This window comes from Dendrobates tinctorius, unplaced genomic scaffold (assembly GCF_039654945.1).
Source record: "Dendrobates tinctorius isolate UK_male_01 unplaced genomic scaffold, ASM3965494v1 ptg000038l, whole genome shotgun sequence".
Classification (NCBI taxonomy): Eukaryota; Metazoa; Chordata; class Amphibia; order Anura; family Dendrobatidae; genus Dendrobates; species Dendrobates tinctorius.
The window spans coordinates 17,085,948-17,110,251 of NW_027361706.1; the positions used below are offsets into that span (position 1 = coordinate 17,085,948).

Genomic DNA, 24,304 nt, shown 5'->3' on the forward strand with positions numbered 1-24,304 from the left:
CTGAGCGCTATGTGACAGGCTCGATGGCACAGCTGTGACCTAAGTGACTAGAGGATAAGTGAGATTTTGAATCTCTGCACACACTTTTGGACACTGGACACTTTTGGATTGTGTGAGGCCCACTGATATCTGAGCGCTATGTGACAGGCTTGATGGCACAGCTGTGACCTAAGTGACTAGAGGATAAGTGAGATTTTGAATCTCTGCACACACTTTTGGACACTGGACACTTTTGGATTGTGTGAGGCCCAATGAATATCTGAGCACTATGTGACAGGCTCGATGGCACAGCTGTGACCTAAGTGACTAGAGGATAAGTGAGATTTTGAATTTCTGCACACACTTTTGGACACTGGACACTTTTGGATTGTGTGAGGCCCACTGATATCTGAGCGCTATGTGACAGGCTTGATGGCACAGCTGTGACCTAAGTGACTAGAGGATAAGTGAGATTTTGAATCTCTGCACACACTTTTGGACACTGGACACTTTTGGATTGTGTGAGGCCCACTGATATCTGAGCGCTATGTGACAGGCTCGATGGCACAGCTGTGACCTAAGTGACTAGAGGATACGTGAGATTTTGAATCTCTGCACACACTTTTGGACACTGGACACTTTTGGATTGTGTGAGGCCCACTGATATCTGAGCGCTATGTGACAGGCTTGATGGCACAGCTGTGACCTAAGTGACTAGAGGATAAGTGAGATTTTGAATCTCTGCACACACTTTTGGACACTGGACACTTTTGGATTGTGTGAGGCCCACTGATATCTGAGCGCTATGTGACAGGCTCGATGGCACAGCTGTGACCTAAGTGACTAGAGGATAAGTGAGATTTTGAATCTCTGCACACACTTTTGGACACTGGACACTTTTGGATTGTGTGAGGCCCACTGATATCTGAGCGCTATGTGACAGGCTTGATGGCACAGCTGTGACCTAAGTGACTAGAGGATAAGTGAGATTTTGAATCTCTGCACACACTTTTGGACACTGGACACTTTTGGATTGTGTGAGGCCCACTGATATCTGAGCGCTATGTGACAGGCTCGATGGCACAGCTGTGACCTAAGTGACTAGAGGATAAGTGAGATTTTGAATCTCTGCACACACTTTTGGACACTGGACACTTTTGGATTGTGTGAGGCCTACTGATATCTGAGCGCTATGTGACAGGCTTGATGGCACAGCTGTGACCTAAGTGACTAGAGGATAAGTGAGATTTTGAATCTCTGCACACACTTTTGGACACTGGACACTTTTGGATTGTGTGAGGCCCAATGAATATCTGAGCGCTATGTGACAGGCTCGATGGCACAGCTGTGACCTAAGTGACTAGAGGATAAGTGAGATTTTGAATCTCTGCACACACTTTTGGACACTGGACACTTTTGGATTGTGTGAGGCCCACTGATATCTGAGCGCTATGTGACAGGCTTGATGGCACAGCTGTGACCTAAGTGACTAGAGGATAAGTGAGATTTTGAATCTCTGCACACACTTTTGGACACTGGACACTTTTGGATTGTGTGAGGCCCAATGAATATCTGAGCGCTATGTGACAGGCTCGATGGCACAGCTGTGACCTAAGTGACTAGAGGATAAGTGAGATTTTGAATCTCTGCACACACTTTTGGACACTGGACACTTTTGGATTGTGTGAGGCCCACTGATATCTGAGCACTATGTGACAGGCTTGATGGCACAGCTGTGACCTAAGTGACTAGAGGATAAGTGAGATTTTGAATCTCTGCACACACTTTTGGACACTGGACACTTTTGGATTGTGTGAGGCCCAATGAATATCTGAGCACTATGTGACAGGCTCGATGGCACAGCTGTGACCTAAGTGACTAGAGGATAAGGGAGATTGGATTGCTTTTAAAAAAGCAGTTTGCGGAGCAGTGGGTAAACATCAATGCCAGCCTGTCAGGAAGCCTTAAAAGGCAGCCCAACAACCAACACCACTGATACACCACTATATAGCCTCCCCTTGCACTGCACACACAGTGACTGGTGTGTTGTGCAGGCCAAATCGCTAGCAGCAGAAGCAGTTTTTTTTTCTTCTCAGCAGGACAAAAAAAAAAAATTGGGATTGCTTTTAAAAAAGCAGTTTGAGGCCCAATGAATATCTGAGCGCTATGTGACAGGCTCGATGGCACAGCTGTGACCAAAGTGACTAGAGGATAAGGGAGATTGGATTGCTTTTAAAAAAGCAGTTTGCGGAGCAGTGGGTAAACAGCAATGCCAGCCTGTCAGGAAGCCTTAGAAGGCAGCCCAACAACCAACACCACTGATACACCACTATATAGCCTCCCCTTGCACTGCACACACAGTGACTGGTGTGTTGTGCAGGCCAAATCGCTAGCAGCAGAAGCAGTTTTTTGGTCTTCTTCCCTGCCTAACGCTCTCCCTACAGAATCAGCAGCAACCTCTCCCTATACTGAGATCGGCAGAAGTAAGATGGCGGTCGGCGTGCACGCCCTTTTATACCCCCTGTGACGCCCACCAAAGCAAGCCAATCACTTGCATGCCCTTCTGAAAGATGGTGGTGACCCATGCCTATGTCATCACGTTGCCCACAGTGTCCGTGGATCCTGATTGGCTGAAAAAGAGCGCAAAACAAACTTTTAAACGCGACTTTGGCGCGTAAGTCGCCGACCTCGTGGCCGACCTCATCCTAGGGTCGGGTTTCGTTTCATGAAACCCGACTTTGCCAAAAATCGGCGACTTTTGAATTTTTTCGACCCGTTTCGCTCAACTCTAGTTACTACATTTGATACTGTAATTTATAATACAGTATTTATGAAATATCATACAAACCATGGGATGAAGGGGGTTGTCCAGTTTGGAACATATACCCCATTACAGAGATTCGGCTTGCATTATCCCCTTATAACGAATTGTCCTTTGGACCATAACTTTTCATGTTTTGTTGTTAATATACATAAGCTACTTGAGGGCTTGCTTTCGCAGGACAAGTTTAATTATTCTGTTGCCCGACACTGAGAGCCCCGCTGCCATGAGTAAATTAACTTTATTGCCCCCAGGAGACTCGGTCTTTCAATCACAGCGCTTTGTGCTTAGAAAGCTGTGGCAGTAACAGTGCCCCCCAACCCGGCACTGACTGACAGCCAGCCTAATGATGCTCAGGCGCATCTGACAGGCACAGGTTAAAAAATAGACCTGTAATATCTAATTATCTCAATTTCTGAATTCTAAAAGTAAATCAGTGACCATCATAGGGATGTATTAAAAGAGAGTATACAAAATCAGTTACAAAAAAAACCAAAACATTTAATAACCATAAAGGTAATAAAACAAAAAATACCCAACTACTGCCAAATAGCCTCCAGTTTTCGAGGCATAACTATTACTAAACATTAAAATTAGGGAAAAACAAAATAATTGTAAGGCACTTAGATGCTACTGGAGTAGATTCAGAAGTTAAAAGTTCAGCAGCAGAAACACATTGACAGAGAGAAAAGCAAGGTTAGCAGATCAAATCATCATCTCATATCAGATTATTATTACCGTATGTGTTCGGGAGCAATGTGCCCGAGAGGCCGTCTCTAAGAAAACCCTCTTATTTCTAAGAAAACTCTACTTATTTCTAGGAAATATTCCCAAACTTTGCATTAGTTATTCCATTCATAAAACGAAAAAGTATGAACCTTCAAAAATGAGAACCTTCAGGCGCAATGAGCCTGAGAGGCGACAGAGGACACCCCTGCTCTCCGCAAGGACGATGGTAAAACTTAGTGGGGGGGGGGTTACACACAGCATCTAAAGATAGGAAAGTACGGGAAGGGGAGGGATTCTGCTGCCTTGGAGAGGAGGGAAAAACAAAAATGTGTGAGCTCTGCCTGTCAGGCCTAGGGTTAATGAATATCTAAGGAAGCTCAATTAATTTGCAGTTAAAATGTAAAAGATTAAAGGGTTTGTCCACTGCTAGGACAACGCCTTTGTGGGCGGATCTGCCTAAGAAGAGGGGCAGAGGAGCAGTGCAGTGTAGGCTGAGATATAGAGCCAGGGGCGACATTTGGCCGTTTGACCATTAGAGGGCAGTGGGGAGCGTAGGAGAGAGTGGTTATGTAACTGCCATGGGTCAAGGTCACTGCCATTGGTTAAGGGTTACTGTCAGGTGATAGTGGGCGGAGCTACTGGGACTGGGAGTATGAGGTCAGGGAAGGTTCTGGAAGTTCCAGTCAGCCAAGGGAGCTCACTAGAGAGGAGAGTTTGCTGTAGGTAGAAAGACGGAAAAGGCCTACAGAGAGCTACTGACAGTGAAGACGGTCACGGGGGGTGACCCAAAAAGAACAGTGGCTGCGGAGAGAGACAGACTGTGAGTGTCAGGTGGACGGCGTGCTCTAAAGGGTGAACCGCTGTGGTGAAAGTGCTTAGCGCAGCCACAGCGGGGAAGAGCCGTAGAGGACGCCACGAATGGTGAAACTAAGAGAAGGTACCCTGGCCTGTGTGTAAAAGTGAATTGTGGACTACTCCTATGATGAAGTACGGTGGTCATCCGAAAAGCGGCCAATAAAATCTGATCTGTTGGACACAACCCTTGTCTGAGTCTCATGTCTGCCGGCACCACGAAGTGGGTCACCCCCCAGTCCTGTTGGATCAGCACCACCTAATCGCCTCCCTCAGCTCTACACCGCAGCTGCCACTCCACCAATCCATGCACGAACTCGTTGCTGACACCATAGCTGCGACTCCACCACGCCATGCCAACACTCCTTGCCGCAAACGAGTCCAGCTTTTCTGCCAAAAAGTCCAGCATGCTTGAGTCCAGCTCTCAGCAACCAAGTCCAGCATTTTGAGTGCGGCTCTACACCGCAGCTGGCACTCCACCAATCCATGCACGAACTCCTTGCTGACACCATAGCTGACACTCCAGGAATCTCACTGAGCTGCCTGTGACTCTTCCTTAGCTCCATCCTTCACCCAGGCTTGCTTGCAAATTAATACTTTATCACCAACCATGATCAACACACCTGACACTCTCTTATAGAGCTATCACACCTGATACATAATTACATGCACAAACTAAGGTAACCAAAGTGCAACGACCCTAATGGCCACCGGGGGGAAAACTACAACTGACATCACCACAGTGCAATTACCCCAATGGCCACTGGGGCAAAACCACCCCTGGCACACAGCCAAGGGAAAAAAAAAGGTTACTTTGTGCATTTACTCTGTCAGATCCTACCTGGATCATGACAATCGGGGGCTTATCTACAGCATTACAGAATGCTGTAGATAAGTCCCTGATATCGGTGCCGGCAGCTGATAGTCCAAAAAAAGGGTGACAGATTCCCTTTAAGCGTCCGATGGCAGGGAGAGAGAAGCTGTCGCACATTGGCTACTGGCACAGGAGTGGAATATAAGTGTTTTTATTTTAACAGGGGCAAACACTCATATTAAGAAATGGTTCTCCTAGCAGTGGACAACTCTTTTAATTTTTGTTAGATTTTGGAGAATCTGCTGTCAGGTGAAACTCAGGTCACCACAATACTCTGTAGCTGGTAGACTGGTCCCACTGAAGTAATATCAGACTACATTCAATCCACCGGGCTAATATGTGGGCAAGTCGTGTGACTTCATCTGTGTGCAACTCACTGCACTCATCTGCAACGGTTACGTGAGCTATGTGCCATTCGGGCACAATTGAAACGGAGGAGACTAAAGTATGACTTTTTCCATACAGATCATCTTTCCATGCGGAAAATGGGTAATGTGAACTAGTATATTGCCTTACATTGGCCATTGTACTGTCCGCATGGGGTCCGTTGTGCAAATGTTCAGCACATGGACTGAAATTTCTTTGGTCTCAATGTGGTCTTAAATGGCTCAGTAGAGAATTTCAGAGAAACCTGTGACATTTTACATGCAGTCTGATCTGTGGACCGTAGAAATGAGCGGATCTGATGAGATTCAAATTTGCCAAATTACATGGATTTTAAATGAAGATTTGATTTGCAGCAAATATATTCTTGACCAATTGAATGTCCCTTTATTATGCTCTCACCCTAGGGCATAATAAACATAAGATGTAAAAAAAAACAACTAATGCTTTCATCAGTGCTCATCTCTACTTCTCACTGACCCCCATATGCTGCCACTACCTTACAATGCTCAGGGTCATGCTGGACCTAGTCGCAGCCGGAAATCTCTGACTAGAGTGCACCTCATGCACAGAGACATCCCAGGCCTAGTGCACATCCTAGGTTGGGACTTTCACGTGGAACTTGGACCACAATATCTCTATGTATGTTGTAAGGTCATGGCGATGGCGTTATGATGATGTGTAGTCTAGGCTGGGACTTCCAGCTTTGACTAGGCCCTGTGCATGGTAAGGTCGTGGCAATGTATGAGGGACAGCAAGCTGAGCAGAATGATATGTAGGTTTGTTGGAAAATATTCAGTATAAATTGTATTTTAGTCATTAAAATTCACTAAATTACTGATGTTTGTATGTAAATGAGTCCAGTGGGAGGTGCTACCAATGACTGATAGATATCTCTGCATGTACAGTCATCTGGTGAAGACTGTCAATCATGATGGGACCGCCCACTTGACTCGTGAATAAAATCACAGTATTTTTATATTGCTGGCATAGGCTACTTTCACACATCAGGTTTTCGGCGTCAGGCGCGATCCGGCGTCGTGCCGGAACGCCGGATCCGGCAAATGTTTTGTAAAACCTGATGTGCCGGATCTGGTTTTCTGCCGGATCCGTCTTGTTCTTGACAGACAAAACCGGATCCGTCTCATCCGGTTCATCCGTTTTTCTATCCGTTTTTCGACGGATTACGCCGGATCCGGTTTTTAAAATTGACCCTTGTGGCCTTCCGAACGGGATTGGCTACTGGAAAACTATATATAGCATGTTCCTACAGCCCTTCTTTGACAGGTTGTAGAGGAGAAAGTGCAGGTTGGAGAGAAGAGCAAGTTACTGGCGAAGATGGATGTTGTGATTGGAAATATTTTGAAGAATTTGGCGGATTTTATAGCGGAGGCGAATCGTTTGAGGGTGATTGTTCTGGAGAAGGAGAGAGCGAGACAGCAGCGCATCAGGCATCGTAGACGACGTTTGTGGATCCACCCCATCACAGCCAAGAGAATGACGCGTGGGGTCTATTCTACACTCTGCATGGACCTTCGACGAAACCCGGATAAATTTTTTGGATATGTTCGGATGAAAATGGAGAATTTTGATTACTTGGTGGAGCGCATTGCACACCTCATAAGAAAAGCGGACACCTATTGCCGCTTCTCTGTTTCACCCGCAGAGCGTCTGATGGTGACTTTAAGGTAAGCCACATTTATTGAATGTGATCGCATCAGAGCACACTTTCACTGCAATCTTGTTGGTGGTAGTTTGTATCTCCAAGTGTTATAGCTGAGTTTTGGTATGTAATGCTGTGATTTAAAACTAATTGATTGTTTTTTAATTCCCCACAGATTTCTTGCAACTGGAGAATCCCTTTCGTCACTGCATTTCCAGTACAGACTCGGGATTTCCACCATATCTGGAATAGTGAAGTACACATGCCGTGCACTGTGGGACTCCTTAGCTGAAGAGTTTTTACCAGAGCCCACAACAGAGAGGTGCATTGAAATTGCTGACAAGTTTCAACAGATATGTCAGTTTCCCAACTGCTTGGGCGCTGTGGACGGGAAACATATCCGCATTGTAAAGCCAGCCGGATCGGGATCGGAATATTTCAATTACAAGAAATATTTTTCAATTGTCCTCATGGCCATCGCTGACGCGGAATACAAATTTATTGCTGTTGATATTGGGGCCTATGGCCGCTCCAATGACTCTCAAGTTTTCAAACTGTCTGCCATGGGGCGTAAACTGTATGGAAACACCTTCCAGTTCCCACCACCTAGACCGCTGCCGCAAACATCTGGTCCACCTATGCCATTTGTCTGTGTAGGGGATGAAGCCTTCCAGCTGTCAGAACACCTTTTGAAACCGTACTCTAGCAGAGGATTGACAAGACCAAAACGCATTTTTAATTACCGCCTCACAAGAGCAAGAAGAATGGTTGAATGTACCTTTGGTATTCTGACAGCCAAATGGCGGGTCCTATTGACTGCGATCAACCTCAAGACAGAAACTGTTGACGAGGTGATCAAAGCTTGCGTGGTACTCCACAATTTTGTTATCTGCAAGGAACCCATTTCCATTGAGGACACCTCTGAAGAAACCACCTTGCAAGATTACCATGACATTACCACTAGAAGTTCTGTGACGGTTTCAGTAATGAGGGACAATTTTGCACTATACTTTATGTCACCTCAAGGCAGAGTACACTGACAGGATGACAGAGTGTGAAAGATTTGTGCCCTAACCAAACTTGTGTACCTTCTGTACCAACAGTATATACCTTTGCCAACCAAAGTTGGCTATCTTGTCATGGTCTCTATTTTTAGCTTTAGGGCACAGGTGTGTACCTGGTTGTGTTTTATGCAAAGTATTTCACCTTTTAACAAAAGTTGTGTACATTGTTAGGAAATCACCAACAATAAACACAACTTTTCAGGTGAAATACTTTGCTTCAAACACAACCAGGAACACAACTGTGGCAAAAAGCTAAAATTTACCCACAGTTATATACCTGGTTTTGAATACCTTTTTACCTTTTAAATACCCTGTATTTAACCTTTTTTTTAAACATATTTCGCCGCAGAAAGAAATGACAGACAACCAGTGTAAACAATAATTTAACATTTTTTAAAATATTTTTTTTTTGGAAACTGTTTTTAAAGTTAAAAAAACTTTTTTAATAAAGGTTTGAAACCAACACATCATAAATCTGTGTAGTGTGGGGTGGAAATACTGCTGGAGGGGCTGCGGGACACTTCGACAATGGGAGTGTGGAGAGAGGACTGGGATCGTGGTGGGGAAGGAACAGTTAGAGGTGATGGTGTGGAAAAAGCTACAGAATGGGTGGACATGTGGGAGGCAGAAGAGGTGGTGGGCGGTGGAGTGGAGGGTTGGGCAGGGACTGTAGGAGCAGATGATGTTGATGGAAAGTTGTATGGGGAAGGAGTTTGGTACGGGGAAGGAGTTTGGTACGGGGCAGGTTGCTGGAAGTGGGGAGATGTCTGGTACTGGGGAGGTTGCTGGTACTGGGGAGGTTGCTGGTATGTAATAGGAGGGGGAGGATGGAAAGTGGCTGGAGGGGGTGCAGATGTAATAGGAGGGGGAGGATGGAAAGTGGCTGGAGGGGGTGCAGGTGGAGGAACTACAGTGGTGGGAGGTGGAGGTTGGGAGGTAACCTGCTGTAGAGCACCGTGGCACAAATGCATTACATGCATCTGCTGGGTAGGAGATAGCGTTTCCATGCGCTCCACAACAGACCTGAAAAAGGTGTGGTTTGGCGAAGATCTTGCTTCTGAATGCATGGTTTGCAGAAGTGTTTTCACCTCCAGAATGCTGGAGTTGATCTGCTGAAAGCCTGCGGAGATTTGCTCTGACAAGACTTTTAGACAGTTCTGGAAAGATGCATTCAGATGCAAGAACTCTGGCGCATAAGTCTTTTCCTGACCCCTCTGCCGCTGCCGCCCAGTACCCGCAGGTGTACTAGAGGTGGCAGGGGCAGAAGGGTGGGGTAAAGGGAAATCGATCTCCTCACCAGCAGCTTCATGTAATGTAGGCGGCTACGATGCTCCTGTGCTGGTGGATGGGACAGATGGGTCGAATGTGTGGGAAGGCTGGGAAGGTGCAGATGTACCGGGGCGGTCGAAGTGTCCCTCGGTGCCGGTCTCCTCAGGGATCGCCTCAGAAGGGTCCAATCGTGCAGGCTCCCGAGTGCTGCTCACCGTGCTGTGGAATAAAGAGAAAAAAAAAACAATTAAAATAGTGACATGGCATGGCCCTGGCTGAAAAAAAAAAGTTACATCTAAACATTTTTTTGTCACATGTGGTGTGTAATATTTACCTTCTGGTGAGCATTGTTTCCCGGAGGAACGACAGGGCTCGTGCGTACTTGTACTTGCTCTTGCGTCCTCCAGATCCACTCGGGGCCCGCATCTCTTTATTGAACTTCTTCTTGAAACGATCCCTCACAGACCGCCACCGCTTCACAATTCTCTCCCCTGAAACGAGAAAGGACAAAGTGGTTAGTATACAACATCAGTGTTTCCCAAACTCCAGTCCTCATGGTCCCCAGGGGTCATGTTTTCAGGATTTCCAAAGTAAATAGAAATCCTGAACACATGATCCGTGGGGACCACGAGGACTGGAGTTCGGGAAACACTGGTTTAAATCACGCAACCGGTACTGTATATACTTACGCTCTTTAATCTGGGCCCGAACATCGAGGTCCTCCCAGCGGTCCACAAGGAGCGAACAGATTTCCTCCCAGAGTCGTCGGGTAACGATAAGGTCAGCGTGGCGGCGGTCAGCCATATTCCAGAGCGGCTCCCTTTCTCTGACAAGATCGATGAGGTGGTCCACGTCAATCCCTCCATCCTCACCGTCAGAGTCGGGAGCACGCTGTGAAGACTGTTAAAGAAAAAGACAAAAATAACATAATTAGCCTCCACAAAAGAAATGAAATAAAAAGTGCAAAAAAACAAAGCAAAAATATTTATACTTACACGCTGGTGACCGCCGCGTTGCTGTCGCCGACGACCCTGGGAGGCACTGCGAGGACCTCTTGGCCGAGCACCAGATTGGGAAGACTAGAGAAGAAAACAAAAAATGTTATGTCTTTGGATGTAGGCATTTGTTTGCTGTGTGTGGTCTGCAGAACATTGTTTTCTATGTGTTGTGTGTAGTGTGATGTTGTGTTTCTGCGTTTGATGCAAAAAACTTACCAATTGTGAGCCCACTCCAAGTGTCTGTCCACCCCTTCCTTCTTCTTCTGGGAGCTCCTCTTCATCTTGTGATTCCTGTTTTGAAATAAAAGGCAATGAATAGACATATATTACAGAGATGATGGATTTTGGAAATAAAAACTTACCGTCAAACGCTGACGATGCGAGGGAGGGCTCCCAGAAGAAGATGTGCTGTCTTCCTGATGGCCAGACTCCATGGCTGTGGGTGGTGTTCCTGCTGCTGCCATTGCTGCTGCTGCTGCTGCATCTATTGGGCGGCTGTTGAATAAAGAGAAACAAAGGGCCAATGAATATCTTGATATTCCATAGCCCTAGTTTGGAGGAATGGGGGATTTGATAATTACCGTCTCTCATCTGCTGCTGGACTCCCCTCCCGTTGTTCAGCATGCTGCTCCATTTGGGGTGGTGCTGATGGTACTGCTGCAGATGTCTGCTGCCTTCTCCTGCTCCTGGTTCTTGGCTTGGGTGGCATGTTGGGTGTGGCTGAGGGTCCCACTGTCTTGCTTTTATATATGTCTTGTGGGCAGAGCTACTGAGCATGCTCAGACCCAAAAAAACGGATCCGGCCACCGGATCCGGCTGTCGCCGGATCAGGCGCATTGCGGCGCTCATAGGCTTTCATTGTATGAAAAAGCTGGACACGCCGGATCCGGCGTGTCCGGCTTTTTCGCCGGAGACAAAAAACGTTACAGTAGCCGTTTTTTCCAGACGCCGGATCGCGTCACATTGCCGGATCCGGCGAAAATCGGATGAAACGCATGGCCATCCGGCTCGATCCGGCTCTAATGCAAGTCAATGGGGGGGAAACCGGATCCGGCATTGCATTTCGCCGGATCCGGTTTCTGTCAAAAGCGCCGGATCGCGCCTGACGGCGAAAACCTGATGTGTGAAAGAGGCCTTACCCTTACAATAGGTCATCAATATCAGATGAATTGAGGTGTGACACCCATCACCGTTACCGATCAGCTGCTCCTAGTGTGGGTGGCAGTGGAATGTGACCTGTTGCAGAACTGCACAGCTCCGTCAACTGTATAGTAGTAGCGGACGGGTATTGCACATGCGTCCCTATTAGAATAAATAGGGGCAGATCTGCAGTACCCAGCTGTGGCCACTATACAGTTCACTGAACTGTGCAGCTCTGCAACTGATCACATTCAAGAACAACTGATTGGCAGGGATACCGGGTGTCGCACCCCCACAATCTGATATCGATGACCTATCCTAAGGATAGTCCTTTTACATAAAAGTTTTGAACAAGTCCTTTAAATTTCAGATTGGTATTAGAGAGGAACAGTACAACGTACAGTTCTCAGTAACGCTGATTCTGAGGATTTTTACCTGGAGATTACAAGTGTTTACTAAAGCCGGAATGTGATAGAAGTGATAGGGTCACTTTAATCATTCATGTTTCTGACCTTCTTTGCGGATTTCACCTACAATACCCAGGTAGCTGATGTTTACAGCTTGAAATAAGGATTTATTCTTTTATTCTCATTATGGTTTTTGTGTAAATCTCATTAACACATGAATATAGAAATAGTCTCACAAACATGAATATTTTATACTCGCATGAAACCAAAGAAATTCCCTATCTATAGTAAAAAGCATCTCCTAAAAGAATATTTAGAACCAGCCAGAGATATGAAACCTCGAATTTGTTGTGTGCTACAATGAAACGCGCGTCAAGGTTTAATCCAGGACAGGAATATTGGTATCCATTGTACCATTATGACCGCAGGTATAATAGCTAGCAGCTATTATGTGGAGTTTACATGCAGACGCTGATATTTAATTAATGTTATTATGACAGCAGATATTACACCTCTATAAAATTTCCTACTGACTAATATAACCTTTGCAAATTCAAATCAGAGCCAGCAAGTGCAGTATTACTGTTAACTCCTTCTGTCATATTACAGTGGCTTGCAAAAGTATTCCCCCTTGGCTTTTTACCTGTCTTGTTACATTACAACCTGTGTTTAAATATTTGTGTGTGATGCATCAGCAACAAATAGTCTAAGTTGGTGAAGTGAAGTAAAATGTAGGCATAAATAAATTTATGGGATAAAATAAATAAAAATTGTCACGTGCATACCCTTTTGCTATTACAAACCTAAAAATTTCTGGTGCAAGCAATTACCTTCATAAGTCACATGCTTAGTGACAGAAAGTCCCCCTGTGTGCATTTTAAGTGTTACATGTCTATCAGTATATACATACCTTTTCTGAAAAGCCATAGCGGCTGCAAGACCATCAACAAGAAGCTCCACTAACCAAACAACACCATAAAGACCAAGGAGATCTCCAAACAAATCAGGGTTGGGTTATAAAAAAAATTCCAATCTCTGATGATCCCCCAGAGGACCATCAAATCCATTACTATCAATGGAAAGAACATGGCATCAAAACAAACTTACCAACAGAGGGCCGCCCACCAAAACTCTCAGCCCAGGCAAGGAGGGAAATATTCAGAGGCAGCACAGAGGACCCTGCAGCAGCTGCAGATTTCCCAAGCAGAGACTTGAGTATCTGTCCATACGACCACAAAAAGCTGTACATTCTATAGAGGTCGCCGTTACGGAAGAGTAGGCAGAAAAAAAGGCTATACTTACAAAAACTGTAAGGCTCTTTTTGAGTTTGCCAAAAGAAATGTGGGAGACTTCACAGATGTGTGGAGGAAGGTACTGTGGTCAGATGAGACCAAAATTGAACTTGAACCAAGGTAAAAATGCTGTGTCTGGCGTCAAATCAACACAGCTCATCACTCCAAAACACCATCCCCACAGTGAAGCATGGTGGTGGCAGTATCATGCTGTGGGGATGTTTTTTGGCAGCAGGCACAGGGAAAATGGTCTGAGTCAAAGGGACAATGTATGGTGCAAAATATCAGGATATATTTAAGCAAAACTTGTTTCAGTCTGTCAATGATTTGAGACTGAGACGGAGGCTCACCTTCCAATAGGACAAAGACCCAAAGCATACTGTTAAAGCAACACTCAAGTGGTTTAAGGGGAAATGTTTAAATGTTTTGGAGTGGCGTAGTCAAAGTATGGACCTTAATCCAGTTAAGAATCTGTGATTGGACTTGAAGATTGATGTTCACCAGAAGATACTATCTAACTTAAGCTGGGGCATTTTTGCCTTGAGGAATGTGCAAACATCCCAGTGGAAAGATGTGGAAAGCTCATAGAGACTTTATCCAAAGTGACTTAAAGCTGTAATTGCCTCAAAAGGAGCCTCTACAAAGTACTGACTTTAGGGGGTGAATAGTTATGCACATTGAAGATTTCTGTAATTTTGTCCTATTTGTTGTTTGCTTCACAATAAAACTCATGTTCTCATGTGATATAAGTTTGGATATATGGGGTATAAAATAGTATATTTTTTTACTTTCAGAATCACAGATTTTAACAATTTATTGGCATTGGTTTCTCTTTTTTGTTACGACACAAAAGATCATGTCAAACTTTTACCAAAGGCAGTGATCTATCTAATTCAGATATTGGGATTGTTGGAATTTTTGATCACTATTGAGTGTAGTTGTAGTTTTTGCCATTACTTGGTAAGATATTTTGTACAAAACAACAGATGCGCACTCATTAATAAAATATCCGCTCGAATTTGTGATCAAAGATAATTTCTAGGTTTTTGTTCTCCAGAACGACAACTTCCAAATGAGAAGCCATTTAGAAAATGGTCGTTTAGTGTATGGGAAGCAAATGAGACAAAACACAATTTTTAAGTAACATTTCACAATTTATCAACTCCCAAAACACTTTTATGCAAACAAAGCTTAAATTTTAGCAGTTAAATGGAATCTCAGCATCTCCTAAATGAACCTCACGCAGATCAATACTATTAACCAGATTAGTTATTTCAAAGAACTTGCTCATATCGAGAGGTCAGTCATCAATCGTTAGGCCCCTTGCACATTGGATTGAAGCATGTTGTTTGAATAATCGTTTAAGGATCGATTATAACGCCGACACAGCCATAGGGACAATGCAGAAGTCTGTGCCAATCGGTCAGAACACGGACAGCTACATGGACTGACCACGGCTCTCCCAATCCGAGAGTGACAGCTTCATATATTTCTATGAGGCTGCAATTTTTAGGTTGGGAGACCAGAGGCCAGATCTGACATCTGAATGAGCCTATGCACATTTTAGTCTATATCCTGCTGGAATGAAACAGTCATTTTTTTGCAGATATAGTCATTTTAAAGAAGTTGCCCCTTTTCAAAAAATTCCGTTGGCGGGGCTCAGTTTGTTTTTGTGCTTTAATCACCGTCCCGAGCTCAGCGATGCGTCTCAGAATCTGCTTCTGGTGACTGATATTGGCTGCAGTGCTTGGAGTCATGTTGACAATGCTACAGCCAATGAGTGAGCTCAGCGACTCAGCGGCTCTGCTTTTGTAGACGTAACACCCAGCTCAGAGCTGTTGAACTTATTAATTGGCAGCCGCACTGCTGACATGACATCTGGGCTGCTGCTTATATGAGACACTGGGAGCAGTGGCAGTCTTAGTGGTGGACCTGTAACGTAGTGCGAGACAGTAGACGTTGGTGAGGTACTCGTCTCTTATGAACTTTACATGACCATGGGGGTCCTGGCTGGGTATGTGGACTTGTGCTGTGAGGGTGCTACGCCCGTGCAGGCCATATGTAACCAATGTTGCTGTTTTCCAGGCCCATATGTTGGACAGTTCAATGAGGGAGACCACCATTTGAAAATAATCTTGTCACTGAAGGAGAACTTGGTATGAACATATACAGGAGATAGCAGGTACACAGTCTTATGAACGTTTCCTTTACAATTCGAAACATTTTCCACACAGTTTCTTTCCTTCAAATTCACTGGAAGAATTTCACTGCGGTGAATTTGAACTGCGGTGAACTCGCCTCAGCACCATAAAACTTTCTCACGGTGCTAGCGGGAATCTCACCAAGGTCACCACAGTTCAGCCTGGCTGTGAGCACAGCCTCAGTGACCAGCAGAAACCTTGATGATGTCACCGCCAGTCACTGAGGCTGCGCTTGCAGCAGCTCATTCACCAGTGGTTCTCAGCCTGGACGGACGCATCTTGGCACCGTTCAGGTTGAAAACTGCTTATCCCCCAGATATGGATTATGGCATAGCAAGGCTTCACCATACTGCTATGTATAGCAAAAATCACTATCTCCTATAAACATCAACATTTACAGGAAGATCGTAATGACAGGCATGTGGGCCTTCAGCAGAACCCTGGCTGACATTTAAACCCATGGGCACCCCATGAGAACATAACAAAGGCACTGATGGGTGGGATAAATGAAGCACTTCCGTCCATGGCGTGTTAAATCCCGCTATCAGTGATTGACAGAAGGAGTGAACTGATTAACAGCCGCAGGCGGAGCACTGCTCCACCCGCGGTTGTTAAAGGCACATGATGACTGATTAAATCAGTAATCATGTGTGGGGAAAGATGTGGGCTTGGTAAGCGAGCCCACATCAAAGTCAGGGACACGACCTTTGGCGTAAATATACGTCAAAGGTCGTGAAAGGGTTAGACATTCTTACATTGTATTTTTAGGTTTCCAGTTGATTTTTGTTTTAACCTTCAGGAATTAGTACTCTTAAAGACTTTCATCTCTAGGTACTTTATTATAAAAGGAAATCAGTTAAAAGGTTTTTGCCACTTAATCTGAGACCAACTTGATCTAGAGACAAGGACCCTGATTCCTGCAATGTGTCACTTATTGGGCTGCTTGCTGTAGTTTTGATAAAATCACTTGTTTTATCAGCAGGAGATTATTACTACAGGGCTAGTAAACCTGCTGTCAAATAGTCCAACTCCCCACCACCACCACTAATTGGCAGCTTTCTGTGTACACTTTACATGAGCAGAAGGCTGCCAATCAGTGCAGTGAGTGGTGTTATACAGAACTTTGCATTTAGAGTGCAGCTATATTTGCAACAGATAAAACAGTAATTTTATCAAAATCACAGCAAGCAGCCCATTAAGTGATACATCACTGGATTCAATGTCTCTGTCCCTACAGTACATCATGCTGCACTCAGATGGGGTAAAAAAAGCCTAGTGATGGATTCCCTTTAAGAAATACAATGTGAACAATGAGTAGGCACTAATAATCCTCTGTCCTGATTAAAGAAAAAGTAATCAAGCCAGAACAAGCACAGCTAATTATTAAAATAGGCTTCAGTACAATCAGCAAACATCTGAAGTGATGCGAAGCTCTCCAGAAAATAGAGAACATTTAGTGGCTGTTTACCAGCAAAATTTACCCTCCTTATTGGACAGTCAGGACACCGCGTGGTGTTTCGGTATAGTTCCTTCTGTGTTTTCATTCTTCCATAATGTAATAAATATGCAGAACAAACGAGCTGCAATCTCATTAGGAATAAACATTTGGAGGTTTCATGAATTTTAAGTTGTTTATCCAAATGTCACTGACTGAAATGTGTTAATTGGCTAATTAGAGGCAATTGCATATTGTAAACATGATCTGGATCAACAAGGTGCTGCCGGATGCTAAATTCAAAGGTCGCATTTTCCAGCCGCTCTCTTGGGCCATTTGTAATTTTTTTCAAGTAGTCATGCTAATCATAGATATTGTTGCCTTCTGATGTGCTTGCTGTTAAAGGGAATTTGTCATCAGATTTTTGCTAACCCATCTGAGAGCAGCATGATGTAGGGACAGATATTCTGAGTCCAGTGATGTGTCACTTACTGGGCTGCTTGCTACAGTTTTGATAAAATCACTGTTTAATCTGCTGCAAATCTCCCAGTTCTCTGACTGCTGAACTCTGTATAACCCCACCCACACACTGATTGGCAGCTTTCTGTGTGCTCTCTGTGTGCCTATCAGTGGTGTGGGCGGGGTTATACAGAGCTCATGAATATGGAGGACTACATGGCAGCAGGTTTACTAGTCCTCTAGTGATAATCAGCTGATAAGTGATTTTATCAAAGCTACAGCAAGCAGCCCAGTAAGTGACAAATGGCTGGTATTAGGGTCTCTATTTGAACATTATGCTATTCTCAGACTGGATGGCAAAATCATGAGATGGATGCAATCGAAGGAGTAGTCATTTTTTTGTGAATGTGCTAAGGGTAGCTAGTTTTTTTTAACCTAACAATAGTTTTTGGTCATCCAGTAGTTATTAGAGTTGAGCGAAACGGGTCGGTCATATTCAAAAGTCAGCGACTTTCGCTGAAGTCTGGTTTCATGAAACGAAACCCGACCATAGCGTGAGGTCGGCGACCGGAGCGCCAAAGTCACGTTTCAAAAGATGCTTCCAGTGCCCTTTTTCAGCCAATGATGGAGGTCGCACACTGTGGGCAACGCGATGACATAGGCATCGGTCACCACCATCTTTGAGAAGGGCATACAAGTGATTGGCTTGCTTTGTGTGGTGTCACAGGGGCTATAAAAGGGCGTGCACGCCGACCGCCATCTTACTTCTGCTGATATTAGCATTAGGGAGAGGTTGCTGCTGCTGATTCAGAATAAGGGAGAGCGTTATGCAGGGAAGAAGAACCAAAAAAAAACTGCTTCTGCTGTTAGCGATTTCCACTTATAACACTACAGTTTGTGTGCAGTGACAGGGGAGGCTCTATTTTTGTGCATCAGCTCTGTTGGTTATTTGGCTGCCATATAAGGCTCCCTGATAGCTGCATTGCTGTTTGCACACTGCTGTGCAAACTGCATTTTTAAAAGCAAAAATACTTTTCTTCCTCTTTTCTGCACAGTTACCAAGCGTTCATTTTTCCACCCTTTTGTGTGTGCAGCAGTCCTGCTTATTAGGCTGCCTGCGTCCATACTTGGACTGAGAGCATCATTATCAGCCTCCTAAAATCTCTAGTGAGATTCAAATTCTCACCAATCCTATAGACACCCTCCACCTTGTCATACACCATCCAATTTCAGCCTGTTACATTGAGGTGTAATCTCTCCTGGGCCTGAGACAATAGTTCTGCGTCCTCAAATCTATAGTGAGATTCAAATTCTCACCAATCCTATAGACACCCTACACCTTGTCATACACCATCCAATTTCAGCCTGTTACATTGAGGTGTAATCTCTCCTGGGCCTGAGACAATAGTTCTGCGGCCTCAAATCTATAGTGAGATTCAAATTCTCACCAATCTTATAGACACCCTCCACCTTGTCATACACCATCCAATTTCAGCCTGTTACATTGAGGTGAAATCTCTACTGGGCCTGAGACAATAGTTCTGCATCCTCAAATCTATAGTGAGATTCAAATTCTCACCAATCCTATTGACACCCTCCACCTTGTCATACACCATCCAATTTCAGCCTGTTACATTGAGGTGTAATCTCTACTGGGCCTGAGACAATAGTTCTGCATCCTCAAATCTATAGTGAGATTCAAATTCTCACCAATAGTAGATACACCATCTACCTTGTTTTACAGTACCATATATCTGATGGTATTTTGGGTACATTTTCACAAAAATGAGGAAGTATGGTGGAAGATGCCATGGAAGTGGGCGGGGGTTGCCAGCTGGTCCCGATGGTGGTGGTGGTGTTGCATCTGTTGGTAGTGGCAAAAGCACAATAGCACCTAAGGCAGGAGGTGTTGAGCCTGTGTCATCGTCTGGCTCCAAAAGGCCTCGAAGGCTCTCTCTTTTCTGGGAGTAGGTAAACCACTTTTAAAGCCGGAGCTTCAGGAACAAGTTTTGGCTTACATTGCTGACACAGCCTCCAGCTCTCTCGCCTCCTCTTCTGAAGTTTCAAAAAATAAAGGCTCCTGGTCAGGAACAACATCTTTCCTTGTGTCCTTCACCCCTACCAAAAGTGAAGTATGTGACAGGCCACACTACCAATTACTCCATGGAGCTCTTTTCACATACCATGCCTGGGTTAGCAAGTCAAATCGTGAATTCCCCAGTCCTAGATGAATCTGACATGGAGTGCACTGATGCACAGCCACTGCTAGATTTTTCTGCTGGTACATTCACTCAGAGCACTACATTGTCCTCGCAGTGTACTGAGGCAGAATCAGACCCTGATGAAACTCAGGTGCCCCTTCCCGCATACTATACCACCTTACATGGTGACACAGAGGAAGGTGTACATGAAATTGAAGAGGAGGTGATGGATGACCCAGTTGTTGACCCAGATTGGCATCCATTGGGGGAAGAGGGTGCTGCTGCCAATAGCTCAGAAGAGGAGGAGGAGAATCCTCAGCGGCATCGACATCGCAACAGCTGTTATCTGGCATGACCGTAGCAGCCCAAAAACGTGTTACAAAAACCCAAAGAGTTGCAGGACAGCTTGGCCAGACGGTCAAATTAGCACAGCGTGCAAGGTCTCAAAATGTCTTCCATAGTAGGAAGAGTGCAGTGTGGCACTTTTTTGAAAAAAATCCTAATGATCAGGCAAAATTTTTCTGTAAGAAGTGCGCAAAGACCATTAGCTGAGGGAAAAATCTGAGAAATTTGAATACCAGTTGCATGCTTAGACATTTAACCACCATGCACTTGCAAGCCTGGACGGACTACCAAACCTCACGTACCACATGTGCACCTGCTCCAAATGAAGGTAGTCAGCAACGCTACATCGCTTCCTCCACTGTAAGCCCACTGGTTAGCACACCACCAGCAGCAAATGTCGAGGTGTTGTCGCAAGGGCAAAGCAGTCATGGAATCACAATGTTTTTGCTATGAAAGACTGAATCTAGGCCATCAGCAACACCACCAACACCATCACCATCACCAACCCTCTCTCAGGCTAGTTTCACACTTGCTTTTTTTTGCAGCGCGTTTTTCCCGCAAAAAAACGCATTGAAAAAACGCATACAAAAGCATACAACTGCTGCGTTTTTTTCAAGCATTTTTATGAGCATGCATGAAAAAAACGCAGCGTTTTTATGCGTTTGTATGCGTTTTTAGTGCGTTTTTACCGCGTTTGCGTTTTTTTCCAACATTAGGTGGCCCCTCACACTAACCCAAACCATGACTTTACTAACCCTAACCCTGACCCTAACCCTAACCCTAACCCTGACCCTAACCCTAACCCTGACCCTAACCCTTAACCAAATCATACTTAACCCTAACCCAAACCCTAAACCCTAACTAACCCTAACCCTAACCCTAACCCTGACCCTAACCCTAACCCTAACCCTGACCCTAACCCTAACCCTAACCCTAACCCTGACCCTAACCCTTAACCAAACCATACTTAACCCTAATCCTGACCCTAACCCTGACCCTAACCCTTAACAAAACCATACTTAACCCTAACCCTGACCCTAACCCTAACCCTAACCCTAACCCTAACCCTAACCCTAACCCTGACCCTAACCCTTAACCAAACCATACTTAACCCTAATCCTGACCCTAACCCTGACCCTAACCCTTAACAAAACCATACTTAACCCTAACCCTGACCCTAACCCTAACCCTAACCCTAACCCTGACCCTAACCCTAACCCTAACCCTAACCCTGACCCTAACCCTTAACCAAACCATACTTAACCCTAATCCTGACCCTAACCCTGACCCTAACCCTTAACCAAACCATACTTAACCCTAACCCTGACCCAAACCCCAACCCTAACCCTGACCCTGACCCTAACCCTAACCCTAAACCCCCTTAACTAACCCTAACTCTAACCCAAACCCCTAAATTCCATGGTTAAAAAAAAAAAACGCATATGCAAAAAAACGCATACATGAGCATGCCAGTGCGCACATATGCGCATCCATAGGCTATAATGGCCATTTTTAGCTCAAAACGTGCGCATATGTGCGCATGCGCTTTTTTGCAGGGCCAAAAAATGCAACATGCTGCGTCTGGAAAATACAAACGCACACCCCAAAAAAACGCAGCGCATGAAAATCGCATACATGCGCTTACAAGCGCGCAGGTATGCGCACCCATGTTAAATATAGGGGAAAAAACGCATGCGCACATATGCGTTTTTTTCCAGCGCTAAAAAACGCAAATGTGAAACCAGCCTCAGTCCGCCATGTCCACCGCTAGTTCGACCATATGCAGCTCTCAAGTCCAGCTCACCCTACCAGAGACTCTGAATAGGACAAGAAAGTACTCATCCTCTCATCTGTGTACACTGGCTTTGAACGCCCACATTGCCAAACTAATCTCGTTAGAGATGATGCCCTACCAGTTGGTTGAAAGCAAAGCTTTCCGCGAGCTCATGGCCTACCCAGTACCACGCTATGAAGTACCCAGTCGGCACTTCTTTTCGCGAAATGCCATCCCAGCCCTCCATGTGCATGTGAAAGACCGCATTGTCCATGCACTCAAGAAATGAGTGAGTGGAAAGGTGCACCTCACAACAGATGCATGGTCCAGTAGGCATGGCCAGGGCCGTTACGTGTCCATCACTGCGCACTGGGTTAATGTGGTGGATGCAGGGTCCACAGGGGACAGCGGCAGTGGGACAGTGCTGCCTAGCCCACGGCATAGGAAACAGTTGGCTGTAGGCGTTCAACCCTCCTCCTCCTCCAGAAGTGAAAGCTCGTCCACAGAGGGCCGTCGCATGAGCACTCCATCCGCAGCTGCCAGTGTTGCACACGAGGTGTCCCCCTATCGAACAGCTAGTGGTAAGCGTCAGCAGGCTGTGTTGAAGATGATGTGTTTGAGCGACAACAGATACACCGCGGAGGTACTGGCCGAAAACTTGCAGCGACAAACTGAGTCATGGCTGGGCAGTCTACATCTTGAGGCAGCCAAGGTAGTTAGTGATAACGGCTGCAATTTTGTGGCAGCCATAGCCCTTTCAAAACGCAGACACATACCTTGCCTGGCTCACACCTTGAACCTGGTGGTGCAGTGCTTCCTCAATAATTATCCGGAGTTAACACCCCTGCTCCATAAGGTGCGAAGACTGTGCTCGCACATCCGCCGGTCACCCGTACACTCCAGTCGTATGCAGAAGCTGCAGCGATTGCTCCACCTTCCCAAGCACCGCCTAATTATCGACGTTGCAACAAGGTGGAACTCCACCCTGCACATGGTTCAGAGGCTGTGCGAACAGAGGCAGGCTGTAATTCATTTGTGGGAGGATACACGGGCAGGCAGTTTGCAGGCAGACATGGAGTTGTCTGGTGTGCAGTGGTCGAAGCTGAAAGACCTCTGTAAAGTCCTTCAGTGTTTTGAGGAATGCACACGGCTGGTAAGCGCAGACAACGCCATCATAAGCATGAGCATCCCACTTATGCGTCTGCTCATGCAAACTTTGATGGACATTATACTAGTAGGCATCTGCAGCCGAGGAGGAAGAGGAGGAGGGAAGCCTTGATGACAGTCAGCTATTGTCTGCTTAGGGAAGTCTCCTGGGCGAGGTGGAGGAAGAAGAGGACGAGGAGGAGGAGGATGATGGGGATGATTATATTGGGGAGGAGGATGCTTCTCAGGGGGCAAGAAATAATGTTGGCATGGCAAGGTCAGGTACAGGGTTTGTGCGTGACTGGAGGGATGTTGATTTGCCAGAAAGTGCTCCTCCACCCAGCACTCGCAGTGCATCATTGACACCTGGAACATTGGCCCACATGTCTGATTATGCCTTGCAGATCCTAAAAAGGGACCCCCGTATTGCCAAAATGATGAACGATGACGACTACTTGTTGGCCAGCATCCTGCATCCACGCTATAAAGGCAAATTCCAAAACATCATGCCACAGGAGAACGTAGAGCTAATATTGGCTAACAAACAAGCAACTCTGGTAAACCGTTTGTTTGAGGCATTCCCAGCACATAGCGGCGGTGATGTTTTTCCAACGAGCCGTAGGGGGCAACATGGAAGAGATGTTCGTGGTGCACACAGCCGAAGTGGCGTTGGGCACAGGGGTTTCATGACCATGTTGTGGACTGATTTTTCAAGTACCGCTCACACGACTGGTAATACTGCATCGATCGAAAGTAACAGGAGACAGCAGTTCTCAACTATGGTAACAAACTACTTCTCCTCCCATATCAATGTTCTCCCTCACCGATAATTCACCTTTGACTATTGGGTCAGTAAACTTGACACCTGGCCTGAATTGGCACAATATGCCTTACATGATCTAACCTTCATTAAAATGAACCATCTTTCAAAGGATTTTGTCCCACCCACCCCTGCTGACACGTACAGTAGGTTGCCAGAAAAATAGCTTGCTTTTGTCCTCCTCTTCCGCGACTTCTCCAATTACTCCACTTGCAGCTGCTGAATGTTCAACATCAACATATGCCATTTTTTCCACCTCCCTAACTGGACTGCCTCCCCCCACAGGGCCGGGGTCACCACCTGGCGCACGCACCCGTGCGAGTGCCGTTGCCCTGGACAGGTGGGTGGGTACACTCTATGGCAATGGCACTGGCACAAGGTCACTCATAGTAGAATCAAGTGTCTCTGATGGTGGGGGTGCACACCCGCCGTCAGACACACCGGCGTACTA

The 24,304-nt window shown here is 45.6% G+C and overlaps 1 long non-coding RNA gene across 1 annotated transcript in view; it reads left to right on the forward strand.

The window, feature by feature from the left end:
* The window catches only part of LOC141088242 (uncharacterized), a 343,399-nt gene that overhangs the window by 207,878 nt on the left and 111,217 nt on the right, over positions 1-24,304 (forward strand). The window lies entirely within an intron of this gene.